This window comes from Athene noctua, chromosome 2 (assembly GCF_965140245.1).
Source record: "Athene noctua chromosome 2, bAthNoc1.hap1.1, whole genome shotgun sequence".
NCBI lineage: Eukaryota > Metazoa > Chordata > Aves > Strigiformes > Strigidae > Athene > Athene noctua.
Genome location: NC_134038.1, coordinates 25,437,358 through 25,458,158, shown reverse-complemented (window position 1 = coordinate 25,458,158; position 20,801 = coordinate 25,437,358).

The following is a 20,801-nucleotide window of genomic DNA, read 5'->3' as shown; positions in this document are numbered from 1 at the left end:
ACTTTCTAGATATCAGTTCTACCCTTTAGTCTGTTTCCCAAATTCACTGCCACTTTGTAAGGAATGAGCACTGAATGCTTCTTACGTGGAGTAAGATTTTCAAAACATAATCAGAAATTATGGCATAATTTAATGAGTGATATTTGTCAAATATGGCTTTATAAGGAAAACATGACTGTGATTACTTCATGAATAGCAATGCTATGACCACTATCATAGATCCCATCTATTTAGCTGCACAACACCATAGCATTTTCAAAACAAATGGAACACGTGCCCTGTTCTGAAGCTTTTATATTTTACAACCACGATCCTGTAAAAGTTTGCACTTCTCATAGATCATGGGGACCTCTTGCAATACCCAGTGCTAACTACGTGTGTATAACATCTCAAAGGCCCAGGGCCTCTTAAACACAGAGCAATCCTACTGTATTTAAGATCACGGAATCCTGTGGAATGTCTTCCATGTGAAAAGCTATGAAAAGTGTAAGTGCTTGCAGATCAAACAAGTGAACACAGAAGCAAGATGAAAGATAAAATGTTAGAGATTACAAAATGGAGTATAAAGTGGAGTTGTTTTGGACTGTAATGTGGTTTGTGCTAGTCCTGCTGGTGTTGGCTTCTCTTTGTTTACATTATGAATGCTGTGTACCAGAACACACTTCCTCTGCCCTACATATATCCTAAGTTTAAATGAAGGGGGAATCAATGTTAAGCATTGAAGTATTTAAAAAGGTTTAACAGTTTACAGTATTAAAGTTTTTCTTGCACTAATGCGGTTAATATTATCTTTAGATTAGAGTTTACATAAAACCAAATATCTTAATTTTATTACTTTGTTCTCAATTACATAAGAAAAAGCTGGAGTATTGAGATCAAGAAAGTGAAAGAGAGGGACAAGATGATGACACAGGAGTTGTAGTGGGAAGATCTTGGAAACAAATGCGGGAATGAGTATAATCAGTAGGTTAAGAAAGTGAAGCAATAATAGAATAGATGTATGGTTTTGTAGCCATCTGGGCAACTTAATAGAGAAATGCTGAATATCACATGCGGTTCTGTGTATTCCTCAGTAATCCAAACAGAACTGCAGGCATCCAGAGTGCAGCATCTGGTTCCCAAGGTGCAGGCAGGCTGCTGTCAGAGACCGTGAGAGGGCACCAGCTCCAGAGACCTGGGACTTTAGAAAGTCCTCCAGATGCTGGTTGTTCAGAAATGGAGAGAACCCTGGGGCTCCAAGTGACTCTGTATTCATCATAAAAAGTCCAAGTTGGGGAATGGTTTCAGTGGATTTGGGGTTTATTCAGGTTTCTTCATGCTGTGATTCTTCATGCACAAATTGTTTCGTCTTTCAGCTTACTTTAGGGAGCCTGCACTTCCCACATGGATTTCTGGAGATGCCCATTTCTGTAATGTTTACTGTTTGAAGGTTGAAGATCTGGCCATAACTACTAGTGTTTCATCCACAAAAGATAGCCATAACTTCAAGTATTAGTCACCACCACCCCATCAGCTACAGCTACTTGCATGTCTTTCGCACCTAGAAGAAGAGTTCAAATGCCAGTTTTAGCTGACTCTGGTCCCATGACAGAGACAAACACTAAAAGCAAGGGATTCTTCGATCTATGTACAGCAGATGCAAGAGAATGCAGTTGGTATCTATTTTTGTCAAGATGTGTTGCATCTGAGATTAAAGCTGTGTGTTGTCTATATGGTATGCACTGAAAGGAAGCAGTTGTGCTGTGCAGTTTGAGAAGGCTGGGGAGTTAAGATCCCTGTGTACAGGATAAACGGGCTCCCCTGGAGGGTGGCAGACCATGTTGTAGCTTCTCCACAGGCTCAGTATCCGTGCAGCACATCTGGCCAGCTGATGTCAAACAGGGCAAGAACACCCTCCACTCATACCTCCCAGATATCTCGAGCTGTGTTTTTCATACCTTCTATTGCCTAGCACTGGTACTGCATTGACACGCTCTGCAACACCATAACAAACCAGGTTGGGTAGCTAAAGCAACACCCAGCTGTTTGCATTTTCCAGTGCTGGTTTTCTGCTAAATTTGCTTCCTGTTCCCATTCCCTCTGAGATGGTAAGGGACATCCCACTTCAGTGGTGCTGAGCATCTGCATCCCTTGGGATGACCCCAGGCCACCAGTCTATACAGAAATCTGCAGCACTCTGGGACCCTGCTTCTCCAGCCTCTCCCTCTGCATACAGACCAGTGCATCCACCAGCACATCTCAAGGGCAGGAGAACTAGCTCCAATCTAGAGAAAACTGAACAGAACTGTAAGGTGACTCAGGATAGCTCATATCCACCAACTCCTCCTACACTGGATGCCCTGGAGTGTCCTCAGTCCACACCAGAAACCCTTATCAGGATGCTATAGAGTTACAGATTTTTGGCTGCTGTGCAGTTGCGTAGCCCTTCTGCAGGTTTTCTTAGTTCTTGTTTCCAGTCCTTCTCCCTCCTCTGTTTGTGTTTTTCAGGCAGTAAAAGGAAATATCTCAGTTTCCAAAATGCAAAATGATGTGGAAAAAGGAAGAGGCCTTAGTTCTCTCCCAGATAATCTGGCAGGGTCAGGAAAGACTGTCCAGCAGCAGTGTCAGGATTTTCTGCTTTTACAGAAATGTGGAGCTTTGATGAGTCAAGTAAAGATGAAAGCCACCTTTACAAAGGCTCAGGACAAAAAAATGGACATTTTGGCTCACTGCACAAGCTTTTCACACTATGATAGGCTGAGTTGAACCATCCCGAGTAATGCTGCTGTTGTGCTTGTGATCCAGGATCCTTCTGAAGGATGTCTCTCTTCACTGCATAGGGTGCTGAGATGACTCTTTGTTATGAGGTTTTGCAGAGTGAAAGTGTGATGACAGTAACAGCTCACCAGAGGTGAATGTTTTAGGCCCAGACACTGAAGTCTTGAGTCATGTATCTTGCTGCTATAGAAACTTATGAAGCTGTTTGTAGCAGGCCCTGCAGAAACACAGCTAGATGCTGCCCCTGCCCTAAGAGTCTCATAACCCAATTGGGGAGAAGACCAAATGGAAAGGAAGAAGGAAAAAACAAATAATAAGAGCAAATATTTATATAGCAACTACAAGTATCTAAAGTCTCCAAGATTCAAATAAAATTAAACATTAAGAAGAAATACTTTATAAAGGTTTGGACAAGGTCTGGGAAAGATTGATTTGAGACAAATAGTGTTTCATGCAGTTCCATGATTCTGCAGATTTGATTCATCCCCAGCTGTCCCACAGGTTTCATATCTGAGATCCTCCTTCAAAGAACATGTAAAAGAGAAGAGTAGTTTCTTGCAAATCAATTCAGAAAAGATAAAGGGGTATGTCTAAGGAGCACACAGCAAACAGGCAGCCATGGCAGAGGGGATGGCTGAAGGAATAGCAGTGTTAAAAGAAACTCAGTTATGAAGTGCTTTCACAGAAAATTTACATGCAGTGAAACTCAACAAGAACAAGTTTTACAAATCTGTTTTCATGCTCTGCATTTATATTTAGGACTGATTTAAGCATTTATTTCAGTTATAGCAGTTGTAGTACAAATTCATTTGCATAGTTTGGTTCCAACTGTTCTGTTTTGATTTATTAAAAAAAAAAAAAAAAAGCCATGATGAATGAGAAGTATCCATAGTCTTTAAATAACCTTCTGTACTGTGAATTCAGTGTTTCACAGTTATACTCACAGCCCCATTAATTAAGAAAATGCTGTTATCCTCAGTACCGTGAGAAACCAAGTTGCTGGTAGATAGACCTTTAAAGTTTTGAGGTACCTATCTCCCACGGGAGCTTCCAATGAAAGGGAATGTGGGTTTCTGACATCAAAGTGCTTTGCAGCACGGCTGAGAAAGTTGAGTCTGCCTCTTTGCACCCTCAGGCATTCTAACAAGAGTGGCATTCTTCCTGTGAGCACTCAACTGGATTCAAATTGCCTTGTTAATACTATGTGTTGAGTCATAAGAGGGCTCGGACTGTCCTTTCTCCATCCTTCCTTGCTTCCATGTACAGCCAACCTGGTAAATATTGTATTTTAAGTTCCAGCAGTGTGGGGTTATAGAAACTTCATGCTTTAGAGATCGCATGCCTAAATAAACTGTCCAGGACATGACCAAATTCCAACTTAATTTTATATATCAGATAGTATAAATAATAAATTAGTACAATTTAGTTAGTATAAAATTTAGATATAAAATAGAGAGTATAAAGTTTATTATATTAGATATAAAATTTAGATAGTATAAAATAATGTTGATTATAATCCCACAGTGAAACTGACATCACTGATAAACCAGATTTACACTTCAATAGTTCCTCTTACTTACTGCTATTTTACTGCTATATTCCATCATGTTTTGGTCTGTAGAGGTGTGTAGAGGTGAAATGATACATGTGCTAGATACAGCACTATTTATGTCACATCTGGCTTATATGTTTTGAGTCAAGAAAAAAGAAAAATTACATCTTCTAAGGAGAGAATTGTTGTTTCACTTGATGCATAAAAACAGTTATGTTTCAGCCTCCCAGCACCTACAGCTATGAACAGGGCAGAAGGAAAGATAAACAGAAAAATTTAGACAGCTTTATCTTTTTCACCATTTTTGTCTTTTTCACAGAAACACAGAATCATCTAGGTTGGAAAAGACCTTGTAGATCATCCAGTCCAACCATTAACCTAACACTGACAGTTCCCAACTACACCATATCCCTCAGCGCTATGTCGACCCAACTCTTAAACACCTCCAGGGATGGGGACTCCACCACCTCCCTGGGCAGCCCATTCCAGCCCCTAACAACCCGTTCTGGAAAGAAATGCTTCCTAATATCCAGTCTAAACCTTCCCTGGTGCAACTCGAGGCCATTCCCTCTTGTTCTATCACTTGTTACTTGGTTAAAGAGACTCATCCCCAGCTCTCTGCACCCTCCTTTCAGGTAGCTGTAGAGGGCGATGAGGTCTCCCCTCAGCCTCCTCTTCTCCAGACTAAACACCCCCAGTTCCCTCAGCCGCTCCCCGTACGACCTGTGCTCCAGACCCTGCACCAGCTTCGTTGCCCTTCTCTGGACACGCTCGAGTCATTCAATGTCCTTTTTGTAGTGAGGGGCCCAAAACTGAACACAGGAATCGAGGGGCGGCCTCACCAGTGCCGAGTACAGGGGCAAGATCCCTTCCCTGTCCCTGCTGGCCACGCTATTGCTGACACAAGCCAGGATGCCCTTGGCCTTCTTGGCCCCCTGGGCACACTGCTGGCTCCTGTTCAGCCAGCTGTCAATCAGCACCCCCAGGTCCCTCTCTGACTGGCAGCTCTCCAGCCACTCCTCCCCAAGCCTGTAGCGCTGCTGGGGGTTGTGGCACGTTTGGTAAGTCAGCTTTATCTTTTTCCCCATTTTTGTCTTTTTCCTTCCAGATACATGAAAGGGAAAGAGCATGCAATGATTAGCTCTTAACAAACCAGACTAAAATCCAGGCAAGTCTCCTGATCCTTATCAGGGTAATGACACAGCAGCACAGTATGTTTAGAAGAATGAATGATAGTATTTTTCAAATAAGTCTACATGCTCCTGAGACAGCTATTTATTGACCAAGTGTCATTTGCTTCCTTTTCTTGATAGAAATTGTATCATGCAAGAAGACCTACAGTGCAATCACTGTCACTTAGGTCCCCCATCTGACTGCACAGATATTTTAGAAATACTGAATTCTGAATTATAAATACTAAACTCTTCTTTTTCATGTTTGAAGTCTAACAGTCCAATGTTAGATACTGATGTAGGTGCTACTAAACACTTCATGCTGTATTTCACACTGGCATGAAAGCTAGACTTTGCAAAGTGTTACATTTTCTCCTGGACATACTTACCCCTGTTAGTTATGAGGAGACAACGAGATTTGCTACTGGACAAATTCAACACTTAACCTTTGGCATACACCTCACAGGAAATTCCCTTAATTCAGAAAAAAAATCTGAAACTTATACAGATTAAACCGGCTTCAACGTAAATTGTTGGTGTGTCACTCAAGTTTATGCTGGATACCCAATGGAAAAATGGTCTCACAATCTCTTCTGTTGTATGTAATGGCTTCAACATTAAGTGTGGGTAAACTCCTACCCACATAGTAATAATATCAATAAAGAGTCATCTGGCATTATCTAGTTTTTCCAAGAGACTTGCTATCATAATAAAGATATTAAAGACCTGTTTATTTCTAGGGGTTCATGGACCATTTAAATTTATATTCACAAAGCCATACTAAGCAGCTATGTAGCATTTCCCATTAAGAGTGAAGATGCTGCCAGGGAATGATCTCTGTCCTGGCACAAGCTGATCATTCTCTAAAAAGTGTTTCGCTGAAGAAAAGATCAGAAAAAAGATTGAAGAAAATCTGAAGTAAAATATTGAAAAGAAATGGCCTCCTGGAGCACCATACAATCAAAATAACCCAGCCAGCTAGAAAAAAAGAGACCCAACTCCCAAGCAAAAGAAATTACAAAACTCATTAGTTTCCTTTGCATACCATTTTTAGGGTAGCAAGGAAGAATAGTTTTGGTCTTCTCAGCTGAACAGCTAATGAATAAAAGCCTAGATGCTATAACATCTCCCATGTGGGAGTTGGGAGCTTCGATTCAGAAAGTGCTGAAGAAAAATCAGTATGGAAAGCAAACTTGATATAATTCATACAGAAGATGGTCTTTCATATCGCAGCTCAGATCTGGAAAATAATTCAGGGTCTGCAAGAGAGGTCACTGAATTGTGACTGTTTGCAAATATCAAGCTATTTCCTACTATTTCCTTTGCCTTGTCTTTCCCCAGTGGGAATGTTTTTCTTAAACAGTAGACACATAATAATCGAATGAAGCACATAGTAGTGAAATTAGAGCTCTTAATCAGCTAGTGTATTTTATGCTTCTTATACCATGAGGTGTACTTTACTGTAACTTCACTAACTCTGTGAACTTATATAAAGGATACAGGGAACTAATGAGTACAGTGGGATGAATGGCAGTAAAAATAGAGCCGATTTCAAGATTTACCTTGAAGTATATTGAGGCTTTAAATCTGCTATATATTGGGCAGACTTGTATGAGTTGATCCTGTTACAAAATGCTGAATTAACTTCAAGTCTGAAAGAATTCTGACTAATTAATTCACATGATCAGTGGCAATTCATGTAATGCATTAGCAGGAAATATTAGTACTCAAACACCATAAACACATGCCCAGATAAGAACAGTTTCCTTTATTTAAACAGCTAGATCATTACTTCACTTAAATATTTTTCCAAAAATACTTTAGTAAAGAAAGCATAACAAAAGAGAAGCATACATCTAGGAATTCTGTACTAACTAAATACATAAGAAATAAGGCAAACTGTAATCATACTACCCAACATCTTTTTGAAACATGTATCTTGAGGATTGGTTATTCAGGTTTTAGCTCCTGATTTTATTGATGCTCCGGGTCTTACAGTGGCCCTACTGATCTGGATGACAGGATTACATTGGATAAGCAATATCTGCCATCTGCTGGAAGGATATTTTTGAGGACTGATGAAGCTGACACTATTTGGTTAGGTGGCCAAATACAGGAAAACTGAACTAATAGCATTCTAGAAGAAGCTGGGAAATAGAAACTTAATCTTCGGTGTAATAAAGACCTTCACATGCTGTTTACCAGTGGACAAATAAGTCACAAAAAAGAAATTATTTACAGAGCAACCTAATGGAAAAGGACTAGAGACTTGATCTGAGTCCTAATTCACTTTTCTGTACAGTATCCCACACCACTCCCATTTTAGCTTGTAAAACCCACTAAAAACTTTTTTGTAGTCATAGCATTTCAACAGAACAATCTTCTTTTATCCACTCTGCAACTATTTGCCAGAAACAAACATAGAATACAGCTATACCGCACTTTCAAACAGAAAAGGTTCTCAGTCTTCTCTTCTTATTTTACATGAGAAGTAAAGCATTTAAGTTAATCTTGATGTTAAAACATTTTAAAAGGAGAATCAAACCTAGTGTTTCTGTATTAGTATTATTGATATAGATGGCTACTGTTACACACATATATGCTGCATACAGATAGATTTTCACATTAAATATCTTTGGGGTTTTGACAGAACACTGTTATTTGTCTGTGCTTCATAATGCTTTTGAAAGTATTCCATTAGGGTCCAAATTCATCTTTCCATGATGTGAATGAATGGAGTGAAATGTTATAATCACCTCTGAACTAAAAGAAATTGCACACTGGTTTTGCTACTCTTTGGTGAGCAACAGTATGTCACCTGATTTGGATAATACATTAGTGTGTTGTAGTTCGACTGCTAGCATTATTATAACAATTATCCACCACTTATGAACCCACAGCCCTGTTATCCGCTGCATGGAATTTTGCCACACATGAACTGCTCAGTCTGGAATTTTCCATGCTGGATAATTGCCTCCAGATAATTTTCTAGAAAAATTCAATCAAAAATTTTCAGCTGTTTCTGAAAACACAGCTAAGAAAGAAAATACATTGTTTTGACCATGTTAAAAAATGCTGGCAGGGTTTTCTTTAAATAGCGTTAGTACATTCATCCTTTGGTATGGGGACTTCCTGTTTGCAAGCTGGGTGGCCTATTTATCAAAGATGAACTTCTTGATGTCCTCATGAAATTTCACCAGTTTGGCCACGTTATAGACCCTGGAGCCTGTGCATAACAGATGTTTTCAGTAGAGACCCCAGTTTTGAATTAAAGTCTCCCAGAGTCCATTCACCCAAGCAGGCTTCAGCCTCAGGTTGCACATGACTTTCCCCACATTTCTGGCTTCGAGCTGTTGTCGTTGCTTGATGGAGTCCAGACATGTGATCTGAGAGCAAGGATGCACTTTCAACAGTCGCAACACTGGGTCCTGGTGGTATGGAACAGAGAAAAGGGGAGCTGGTCAGGACAGGAATTTTGTATTAAGTGTGGGTGAGAGGGTGGGATAGAGTGAGGTGAAGTGGGGTGGGGTGGGGTGGGGTAGAAGCTGCAGCATGAGAGAGGAAAGCTGGAATAGGCTGCCAAAGTGCTGAGAATAGTGGGATGGAATAATCAGGAGGAGAGAAAAGGCTGGGGTGGGTAGCTTAGGATCCAGTTTGAGATGGTATTGAGATTAAGATCTAGAGGTGTCTAAGAGTGACAAAATAGGCTGGTAGGAAGGAGGTGTGAAAGGGAAATGGGCTTAAGTAGTAATTAGGTATGGTGGAAATGGTGAGAAATGTCTAGGAAAAGACAAAAACAAGAAGCTGAGATCAGATGACAAATTTAAAGGAGGAGATTGGAAATCATTGTGAATGGGAAAGCTGAGGAAGAAAGACTAGATAAGGAGCTAGGAGAGAAGAAACAGTACGGCTAAGGAAATCATGGAGACGCGAGCTGAGGAATGTAAAGTGTCGGTCAAGGAGATAGGGTGAGACTAGAGCTGAGATTTATTTGGATCAGAGATTAGTACTGGCTTAAGAACTCTGCCAGACTGAGTATTCCCAGTCATCATTTATTTTAAGACTCCTTGAACAATATGGGACGTCTGTCTCAGTGGACTATATCTGAGGCATGGACTGTAGGCAAACATCCCCAAATGATGTCATAAAAAACTGTCTTTTCCTCATGGTTCATTCAATGATCTGCTCTGACGTTGCATTTACTACTTAGAGTAGTGAAGGAAACCTTGTTATTAGCTGGCCAAGATGTGCTGTGAACAGAGGTGGCTGAAGTCTTTCATTTCAATAAACACACCACCTGTCAAAGACAGTATGTTTTTACTTAGTTTTATCATTTTCCTCAGAAAGGTTGTGCACGTGTGTGTATGCATGCGTTTGTCTTAGGTTACCTTTTCTTCAGAGTGGGAGGGAGGTATAAAGGAGGAGACACAGTGACCTACCACCTCAACCTACTGTAGAGGTGCCTCCCTCATTCTTGCATGCTGCTTTAAAAATAAACCTCAGGTATTTACATGTTTATTCTGGTATGAAGAGAGCTGAACAGCATAAGCTCATGTTCAGAGAGTCAGCACATCAAGAACCACAGCCTGGAGAGGCCAAGATGCGTGGGCAGAGCTGTGGGCAGCTGGCAGTGAGTACCAACAGTTGCCTGGAAGTTGCTGCATTTCTTGCACCAGGTCACATGAAGATCCCACTGTGGCCCTAGACATACAATTATTTTACTGAGAAACCTAATCTCAAGAATTCCCTACCAGTTTGTTCATAATTTTTGAAGACCACATTGGTTTCAGGGGCACTCTACAATTAGTAATCCATTATTTTTGGATTTTCATAATCATGGTTAGAATAAAAGTCATTTTGTGACTTCAGCAATAAACAGGATGCCATTTTCTCAAGCAACTGAGGAGCACGGGGAGGAAGTAATGCAGAGACAAGCAGAAGCCTTGCCCCTATCCACTGAAGACTGTAATGAAAATGCCTATTTCCATGAGAACAAGAGGAAATGTAAAATACATATGAGACGAGAAGAAACTTAGCCATGTGTATAACATTATTGATGAGTAGGTTTAGAATGGGTACTGACTCACTGCTCCCTGAAAAACTGCATATAAAATCTCTAACGTCCTGTAAAAATGTGTGTTTTGCTAACTAGCAAAAAAAAATAAAGGAAAAGGATTGAAATATTTAAAATACTTCATGTGTATCTGGAGTAAAATTTTAAGACCGTCTTACTAAAACTTCCACAACAGATCTTTAGTCTCTTTAGTCTGGATTTAGAACAAATATGAAAGAACAACCCATGTTATTCAGTGACAGACAAGGAAGTCTTTTAAACTAAGTGGGTGATGTGTGTACTTAAAGGCTTCCATTGCTCTCTGGTGGCAAAGGTTCCCAGGCACCAAACCTTTCCTGAGTGGTCAAAACCAGTTTTTTCAACCTCCTCTAAATTCTAAGCTATTTTCTTTCATCTTTCTCAGTCCACTCCTGCCTGTTCCTGTCTTGAGTTCATGTGAGTGCAAAGAGAGCGTGGTATTGCTGTGGTATTGCTGCCTAGTGCCCAGAAAAAGCTGTGCTCTGCAACAGCAGCTCTGTCTTACGTGCTGCAGCTAATTAGTGTTAGGAGGAAAAAAATAAGAAGTAAAAAAAAAATACATCTTGAAAATATATATTTTTTTTTTAGTATCAAAAAACTATTTCACTCTCCTGGGCTGGTGTCAGGAAGTCAGAATCTAAATCATGTAAACACAGTACAAATGTGGGGTGATGTATTTTTATTCCCCATGCACAAAATTTCTCCCTCCCCCTCTTAGCTGGCAACACTGAGACAGAGCTAAAAAAAAGTCTTTTGAGACTCACTTGGAACTTGCTGCTGCCTCTCTGTAGCCCAGTTTCTGGATGTTTGAGCTTCAATTCACAAGCACATGTCAACACAAAGCCCCATATTGAGCTCAGGGGGATCGTTTGTGACACTTTTCTTCTTGACATGATTTCATGGTCTTGGCAAGTCTTTATACCTCTCCATTAAGAAGCATTTCTATTCCCTGGTCTCTGGGTGGTTCATCTTTGTTTTAAACTCCTCCCACTTGTTATCATAAGGACAAATTCCCAAAGCTACAGAACTGCTAAAGTTGGGAGAGAGGCATAAAAGGGGCAAGGGCATGGCAAACATTTCTGGAAGAAGGCACTGAGCACCTGTGTGGAGGACTGACTGCATGTGCATAGGATTCAAGCTTTCTGCATGCTGTGCAAGGATAACATGACTAAGGATTGTACGTTCAATAAATACTTTTGAACCAAGTAGAAGGGATAGGAGATACCTACCAAGATTCGTAATAAAGTAAGTTCTCAGGGACAGGAACTGTCTTTTTGTTCTGTATGTACACTACACATTGCAGTGGCTTCCTTAAGGGAACTCACTGCACAATACAAATAATAAGTAGGTGAAGAACTTGGACTATCCAAGTATCATTTAATCAGTTAAATCATAGCCCACTCTTTGTTCCTTTTTAACTTCTGCACCTGCAAGGAGTGTTCAGCCTAATGTTTGAACACCTCATGTTCAAAATGTGCAAGTCTAACATGAATTTTATCTAAAGACAAGCTGAACCAAAAAGACTACATGTTTTCAACACTATCAGAATTGTTAAGACTGAGTAAAAGCACAAGCGTGATCAGCATGCTCCTCAGAAAGCAGGAAGTATTGTGAAGTCCTGCTATCCTTTTTGGTGGCTTCTGGCTGAGTAGATTAGTGCGAGGAAGGCATGGAGAACTAGGCTTGTCCAACACTTTGGTCTAGGCATTTTTCTGGGTGATCTGCATCACTTTTTTCAGTGCTGGATAAAGCTGTTGACAGTCTTAGAGCAGAGAAAATTAATTAAATGAGTGGAAGTTTGGAAATTCTGTTTTCTAATGCTTTATTGCAGCATCTTAACAACTACATCCAGTGTTCCTAGTCAGTGACTTCTTGTTAAAATGTCACATAACTGATTAGGAATCCTGATAATAGAAGAAAATAAGGCATTTTTAGTGTCATTATTACTATTAATGCAGCTCTCACTTAGCAAGCAGTTGCTACCATGGTTGATGTAGGGAGCACAGGGGACCAGATGAAAGATTTCTTCTTAAGTCATCCCAGACAATTTCCTGACACTGTAAGTTTCTGACTACCCTTCATTCTCCTGATCTGCCCTTCTCCAGCACCATAGCATCTTCTCCTCTCTCCTGAGAATTAAATTACTCTAGTTCCCCTCTTCTTTAGGAAAAGACAGTTCCAAAAGCTGATTTGATTTCTGCTGTAATTTTTTGGAGGCTTGGATAGCTATCAGCCTTGACAGACAATTTAACCAGGCTGGAAATGTGCCAGCTGCTCCCTAGCAGCCAAGACAGATACAAGATCTCTAAGTGAGAGCCAAAAATGGAGTACACTAAGTCAAATTCTATTTATTTCAGGATATGTTGTTCTTCTCTAACACATATAGCAGATGGAGCCTCTTTCATACTTTTCCCAGCCAGACTGATCCATTCATTTGGGTCCTTACAGCAGTAACTAAAAGCAATGTTGCAGAGGTGCCCCAAGGCACATCATGAAGGGGATGCCAGTGTACCCGAGCCCACAAAAAAATATAATGATGCCTCAAAAAAGGTATTGTCTTGCCCTGAACACGTTGCACCATAACACAGACAGGATAAAAGCATGATGTAACATACACATGGAGTAACTGGAGTAAAGGCTAGCAAACTTTTTAACTATATTATATTTTAGTTCTTGTTTCTTGTTCAGTTATGTTATATATTACAGTTGCATATGCTTAATGATTAAAACAAAATCGGAAAATTAGTTACAGGGACTATGCAATTAGGAAAGGGCAAGGATTCATCTGGAATGAAAAACATGGCAGGATCCAGGAGAACAGGAAGGACTCGTAGGAAGATAAGTCAGAGGACAAATGGATGAGGTTGCTGAAATAGCAGTAAAAGAAACAGGGCCAACAGGAAGGGAAAAACACCTAACGTCCACTCTGGAGCACATAGTATGTCATTTATGCCCTGTGAATATATGAACCATCTGTTGGCTTTTTTAGAAATCTCCTCTTTTCACTACTGTTTGAATGCTACTGCAAGAAATGCAGTATTTGAGAAAGAAAATGAGGAGAAGATTGGTGACAGCCAACATGGCTTCAACTAAGGGCAAATTGTGCCTGACTAATTTGGTGGCCTTCTACAACAGGGTAACAGCTTTGGTGGACAAGGGAAGAGCAAGTGACGTAATCTACCTGCACTTGTGCAAAGCGTTTGACACCATCCCACACAGCCTTGTCGCTAAATTGGGAGACACATGGATTTGATGGATGGACCACTCAGTGCATAAGGAACTGGCTGGATGGTCACACTCAAAGAGTTAAGTCAAGGGCTCAACGTCCAAGTGGAGACCAGTGACGAGTGGCGTTCCTCAGGGGCTGGTATAGGGACCAGTGCTGTTTAACATCTTTGTTGGCAACATGGACAGTGGGATTGAGTGCACCCTCAGCAAGTTTGTCGATGACACCAAGCTGTGTGGTGCAGTCAACACGCTGGAGGGAAGGGATGTGCCATCCAGAGGGACCCTGACAGGCTCAAGAGGTGCAAACTTCATGAAGTTCATGAAGTTCAACAAGGCCAAGTGCAAGGTCCTGCACATGAGTTGGGGCAATCCCAAGCATAAATCCAGGCTGGGCAGTGAGTGGGTTGAGATCAGCTCTGAGGAGGACTTGGGGGTATTATTGGATGGAAAACTGAATATGAGCCAGCAATGTGCACTTGCAGCCCACAAAACCAACCATATCCTGGGCTGCATCAAGAGCACTATGGCCAGCAGGTTGTGGGAGGTGATTCTCCACCTCTACTCCACTCTTGTGAGACCCCATCTGGAGTACTGCACCGAGCTCTGCGTCCTCAGTGTTAGAAAGACATGGACCTACTTGAGCAAGTCCAGAGGAGACCACGAGGATGACCAGGGGATAGCACCACCTTCCCTGTGAGGACAGGCTGAGAGACTTGGGATTGTTCAGCCTGGAGAACAGGAGGATTCAGGGAAACCTTACAGTGGCCTTCCAGTACTTAAAGGGGGCTACAGGAAAGATGGGGAGGAACTTTTTATCAGGGAATGTAGTGACAGGATGAGGGGTCATGGTTTTAAACTGAAAGAGGGTAGATTGAGATTAGACATAAGGAAGAAATTCTTCACTGTGAGGGTGGTGAGACACTGGCACAGGTTGCCCAGAGAATCTGTGGCTGCCCCCTCCCTGGCAGTGTTCCAGGCCAGGTTGGACGGGGCTTTGAGCAACCTGGTCTAGTGGAAGGTGTCCCTGCCCATGGTAGGGGGGTTGGTCCTTTCCAACTCAAATTATTCCATGATTCTATGATTTATCCCAGAACACTTTGGGGAAAATGTGATAGACATTATAAATAGAAATACTTTAAAAGATAATCTAGACATCAGCATTAGGAATTGCATGTAACCATTGGAGACACTTTTGCATGTGCATAATTGTATCACCTTGGATTTAATAGGAGTCCATTCTCTTGTAAAGATTTTTAAGTATCTGTTATTTCTTCCCTAATGCAGATGGACTGCTGATATCCTAAGAATATTTTCTTATTATTGTTCAGTATAATTCCCCAAAGAATATCCCACACTTCATGAGAGGATTTGAGAGTATGATTTTAATTCAGGAAATAGAATGTCTATTTTAGACACAGTAAAAACGGAGCAGCAATTGTTGAATAGTCTCCGATTAACAACACATAATAACCCTAAGTATCATAAAAGTTAGTCCTTAGGTTAGAAGACTGCTTTTCTTTTTTTTTTTTTTTTTTTTTTTACTTCAAAGTGACTTTACAAATAAAACGGAAAAAAGACAGGGGACATGCAGAATTTTCTTAAAGTCAAAGGCCATAGGCCAGTAAGATGTGCTGATAGAACAGAGACAGCACAGCAGCAGGTAGAAAGCTGGATTGCTGCTCAGAAATACAGTGTATAGTTTGCAGTGTTTGCATCATACTGGTTCACGATCATGAACATGCTTTGAAAAATATGTGGAATTAAACACCCGTGACTTTTTAGGTCTTCATTTTTTCTAATGAAGTGCTTAGTCCTCGTCCCCTTCTGGAAGTTATAAAATGTTTCTTAAAGTCAAGAGTCAATTAATAGTGAATATGTAAAATGGAACTACAGGGAAGTGTTCATGAATTTGAGTCAAACTGCTGACTAGAAGTTTTAGCTAGACGAACTTTTAGCTAGAAGACAGGGTGGAAAAAACATATAGGTTGAAAGAGTTTAATGTCTCTGCAATAAAGTATTTCTGTTCAGAAATGCCAAAAGCTTTAAAATACAAACTTTTGTTTCAAAAGAACGTTTTTTTCATTTCAAAAATAGCCTAAGTTAAAAGAGAAAAAAGACTAAGTAAAAGAAATAACTCTAAATGAAACAGGAAAAAAGGCATGTTTCACAGTTTGATTTACCAAAATTGTTTCTGCCTTTTCAGAAAGGAATTTTTGCCAATGTCCTCATTGTTCTTGCTTAGGTTTCAGCCCAAAATATGTTCACTACCCAGATTTCTTTTTATTTAGATACTGATTTTCAGGCTCTATAATGTATTTTCTCAGTGTAAAATTCACTGTTTTCTCAGTATTTTTTCAATACTTAGAAGGCTGGAGCATATGACATAGAAGGAGAGTTGGGTTTGGTTAGCCTGGTGAAGAGAAGGCTACGCGGAAATTAATTGTTGTCTTCAGCTGTCTAAAGAAGAGTTAAAGAGAAAACAGGGCCAGATTCTTCTCAGATGTGTACACCAAAGAGACAAGAGGTAACGGCTGCAAGCCACATCACAGGAAATTCCAGTTGGATATAAAAATAGTATTTTTCACAACAAGAGTGTGGACAAGCACTGAAACTTGTAACTAGAAAACCTGAAAAATCTCCATTCTTGGAGACTTTAAAAAACCTGACTGGACAAGGCTGAGCACCCTGAGCACCACAAACTTCAAAGTTAGCCCTGCTTTATGCACAGGATGGGAATAGATGGGTCACTGCAACCTAAGTTACTCAGTAACTCTAAATGTAAAAGTTTTGCATAGTAGTGCTCTGCTTTAGATCAAAACCATACATGGAATGATTAAGTAACAACTACATGATTACCAGAGAGCATTGGTCTGGCAGCTAATGCACAAAATGTCCTATAAATCTAGGTGGTCTTTCAAGATCTACTTTAGACTTTCAGGTTGAGCTTGTATAATGTCTAGGAGGAAATTTTCAGAAGCAAACACTTGTTTTCAGTACCTATGTTAAACATTTTATATAAATCTATTTATATAAATAGAAGCAGAGAAAGTAAATTTGAATCATTTACTCTGATCATTCACAGTCCTTAACTGTTACTTTGCATCCTGGGTTTGTTTTGGATGACTCCAGCTAACTTTCCAACCAAAATTCAGATAGACTGCTCAGGATAGTTTACTATAAGCACTGTTGACAAGGCTTGGCTTTGTCTGACCTACAGAGTCTTCATGTGTGGAAACATCATCACAGATCCTTATGGGGCACAGCAAAGCATACACCCCTCAATTTCATTCTATACAAATCTCATTCTGTCAAGCTGCAACACAGCCCTCACCTAAATTAAAAAAAAAATAAAATAAAAAATAGCAGTTATCGCTTAAGAGTCACAGGAACATCACATGGCACTCAAATGAAACCCAGAGGCACAACCTATTCAGTAAGGACACAGCCTGTCAGCTATAGGAGAGTCTTAAGCAGCATGAGTGTGAGCTGGTGTGGGCCACCCCAGGGCCAAGGACTGAAACAATCTCTGGGATTATTTTAATGAGCACTATAGACATACATACTATATAGACAGTGTGATCTTTCAAGGAGTCAGGTTTCAATGAGTTTTAAATAAGACTCAGGTTTTTACTCTGTATAGGAATAATTTCAGTCTGAAGATTTTAAAATCGGGAAAACTTTTCTTCCTATTTTATCTTCTAAAAAGTCTAACTGGTATGTAAATCCTCACACTAAGAATAACCAAGAATGACAAATCAAGTACCCAAAAGTTAGGAAATGCCATCCCCAGCATTGATGGTGCAGATTGAATTCACATATGTTCTATGTATTATTCATACTCTCATGCCTGACTGGTTGGGGTTTTTTTTCTTCTCTCATGGGACTATGCAGCTTTCTATCTACTAAAAAATGGACTGAAAACCCATGATATGCTAGCTCAGCCAATAGTTTGGGTTTTCTGGGTTTCCAAGAGTATGGCTACTTAGAACAGGTCTTCTCTGTGGGAGACCTCACAGCCGAGGCTGCTCAGGCTTCACAGCACCCTGCTCTACAACTCATCAGGAGAACAGGCCCAGATTCATGTGTCTGTGGGAGCCCCAGGTGTGCTGCACCAAAAGCTCAATGAAACAGAGACATTTCCCTCTGTGACTGTCATTTCCCTGGAGTTTTCTGATAACATGCGGTATTTTGGAATATTCCCACCTACCTCTAGGTCAGAATGACAGAAACCAGTCCATGTCTATAACAACATCATTTAGAGTAGAACATATAGGAACAACTAAAAGAGCTTGAATACACATATGCTGATGTCCCTGTGACTTCTGCCACTAGCTAGCTCAGGTACTGACAGCACAGGAGAGTCAGCAATGTAGACTGCAGTGCAAAAGGCTAAATGCACAAATGAGCCTGCACACATGCATTCTGTAATTGTATTGTTAATAAATGAACCACATGGTTTTAAGTTCAGTGTCATCTGTGTGAATAGCAACCACCTCTTGATTAAAATGCTGTATTAGGAAAACTGCCTTGCCTATAAAACAAAGCAGCGAAAACTCTCCAAAGATAAATGTTAGAAGACATATTACAGGATATATTTCATGTACACTTGAAAAAATACAGAAAACGCTTTTGTATAACCAGTGATATGAGCTAAGAGGCCTATAATTTGGTGTCTGTTTTCCATTAATTCAAAGGGATTTTTTTTCTCAGCTGGGTAGCAAATTCTTGCATATTTATTTTTCTCAGTGCTTAGGGCTGATAGAAATTTGAACGTGAACAGTCTGCCAAAGTGTTCTTCACCTCCCAAGACATTCATGAGATCTATCAGTCGTAACAATTTAGCTTTGATGACTAAACATTTGATGTCAAACAGTGTTTAATAGTTTCATGAGAACAGACTGATCCTTCATACAGGGAATTAAGTTTATGATTTTTGTCAGAATGTTTCTATAGTTGAATTGATATGGTTAAGCACAAGAACGTGAACTATAATGAAAAATAATGTACATTTTAAAAATATTTTGAAGAACACTGTACTCCTTAAAAATGAATTTTGATTTAGGATTCTGTGTCAGCTCAAAAAACTGATCGTGTCAACAGGAAAAACGCATAAGGTGGACTTTATGGACTACTGATCTAACTGAATTGTCCTCTTCCTCTCCCCTTAACTGGGAAAGAAAATCTTTCTGAAGCATGGCATCAGAAAAATTGAAATTGTTTAAAGACTTGCTGAAATCATTCTGCTCTGAGAACAGACAGTTACTGAATGTTAGCCCAGGTCCCCCAGACATAGTCCAGATGAACAAGGTTTTTTTGCAACCTACACCTTCCACCACCAACCCCCTTCGAGCCTCTCTCCAAATGGAGCTCCATGCTTTGTCTCCCTCCCAATCCCAAACCTATGTGTTGGTGCAGACTTAGCCCCCAATACCTCAAATGTGTTGGATGAGATTTAAAATATCCTAGCCATGACTCAGATAAATATGTCCTCATGTCAGCTGAAGCTCAGCACAAGATCTCAGCCATGGCCCAGGTAGAAAAGATCTCAGAATCCTTTTGACACTTCAGTCTTTCCTTTGGCAGCCCCTTTACAGACCACTAAACTGGAGCTCCCACTCTTTGTGTCTCTTCTAACCCTTACCCCAAACCTAGGTGAGCTCCAATCCAATATCCCCAGCCATAGCCCAGGTGAACATGTCCTCAGCAGACAATTATTTTTGTCCCCTATTCCTTCCTTTGGCAATCCTTTTCCAGTCCCAGTCTAAATGGAGCTCTAGGCTTTCTCTCTTCTCCAAAATCCAAACATAACCAGACCCCTAACTGTAGGTTCGGGCCGAGACTTAGTCCAAAACCCCTAACCAACAACCAGATGAGAAACTTCTCAGAGGATAATTCTTTTTGCAAACCCTTTCCTGCCCCAATCCAAATGGGGATCCAAACTTTTCCTTGACCCTAAATCTAACTGTATCATCAACTCTAGCACCTGGTATCAACAGACTAGCCCAAGAACCCAGGTTATAGCCACAATGATCAAGTTGGAAAATAATGCCTTCAGCAATGCTTTCTCAAGTTGACTCAAAGTGGAGCTCTAGCCTTGTTAAAACTCTAACATAGTTTGAATGCTGCCTTAGCTACAAACCCTGAGCTAGCACCCAGGTTAAAAAGATCTCAGGGAACAATTACTTTTGCAGCCCACCCCTTACTCTGGTTGCTCCTTTTCTGCCCCACACTAACTATAGCTCTAGGCTTTATCTCTCTCCCAACCATGTACATAACAATAATACTAACCCTAACTCCAGACATCAGCTGAGCCTCCACCAACATGCCCAGCCAAGGCCAGGATGAAAAATGTCACAGGGAAGAACTCTTTCCATGTCCTATCCCTCTCTGGTCACCCTTGATAGCTCCACTCCAAGTGTGTCTCTAGGTGTGATGACTCTCCTGCTCCTGATCCAACCCTTAATTCTAAGCTCCATCCTTATTCTGGTCTGAGTCTTAGTCCAAGCCACCCAGCCATGATTGGGATGAGTAATTTCTCAAGGAAAACTCTGTCTGCAAACTACTCATCCCTTTCCTGGCTGTTAACATCGCCAAGGTTTTTTTGTTGTTGTTCCCTCCTTCAGGATAAATAAAGAGTATCTGCCTTAGTATTTTTAATGAATTCTGTACCGAGTTCACCTTAAAGAAATCTGGAGTCATGATCTACACGAGATAGAATAATTGCCTATCATTCAAGACTTTTTAAATTTCCTGACACACGAGAAACCTTGAATATGTTTTGTTGAGATTCTGATTTAAATGATGAGAGGCTTAATTTGCTTCTCCTCTATCCACCTGGCTTCCAGTCTAAAGAGTATCTAGAGCCGCAAGATACATGGCTTCAATATTGTTTGAGACAATCATAACAAATGCATGGAACAGCTGTTTTGAGATCTATGAAGCAATAGTGACTTTTTCCTCATGCCATGTCAAATGACAGGTGCTAAGTTGTGGAAAGCTG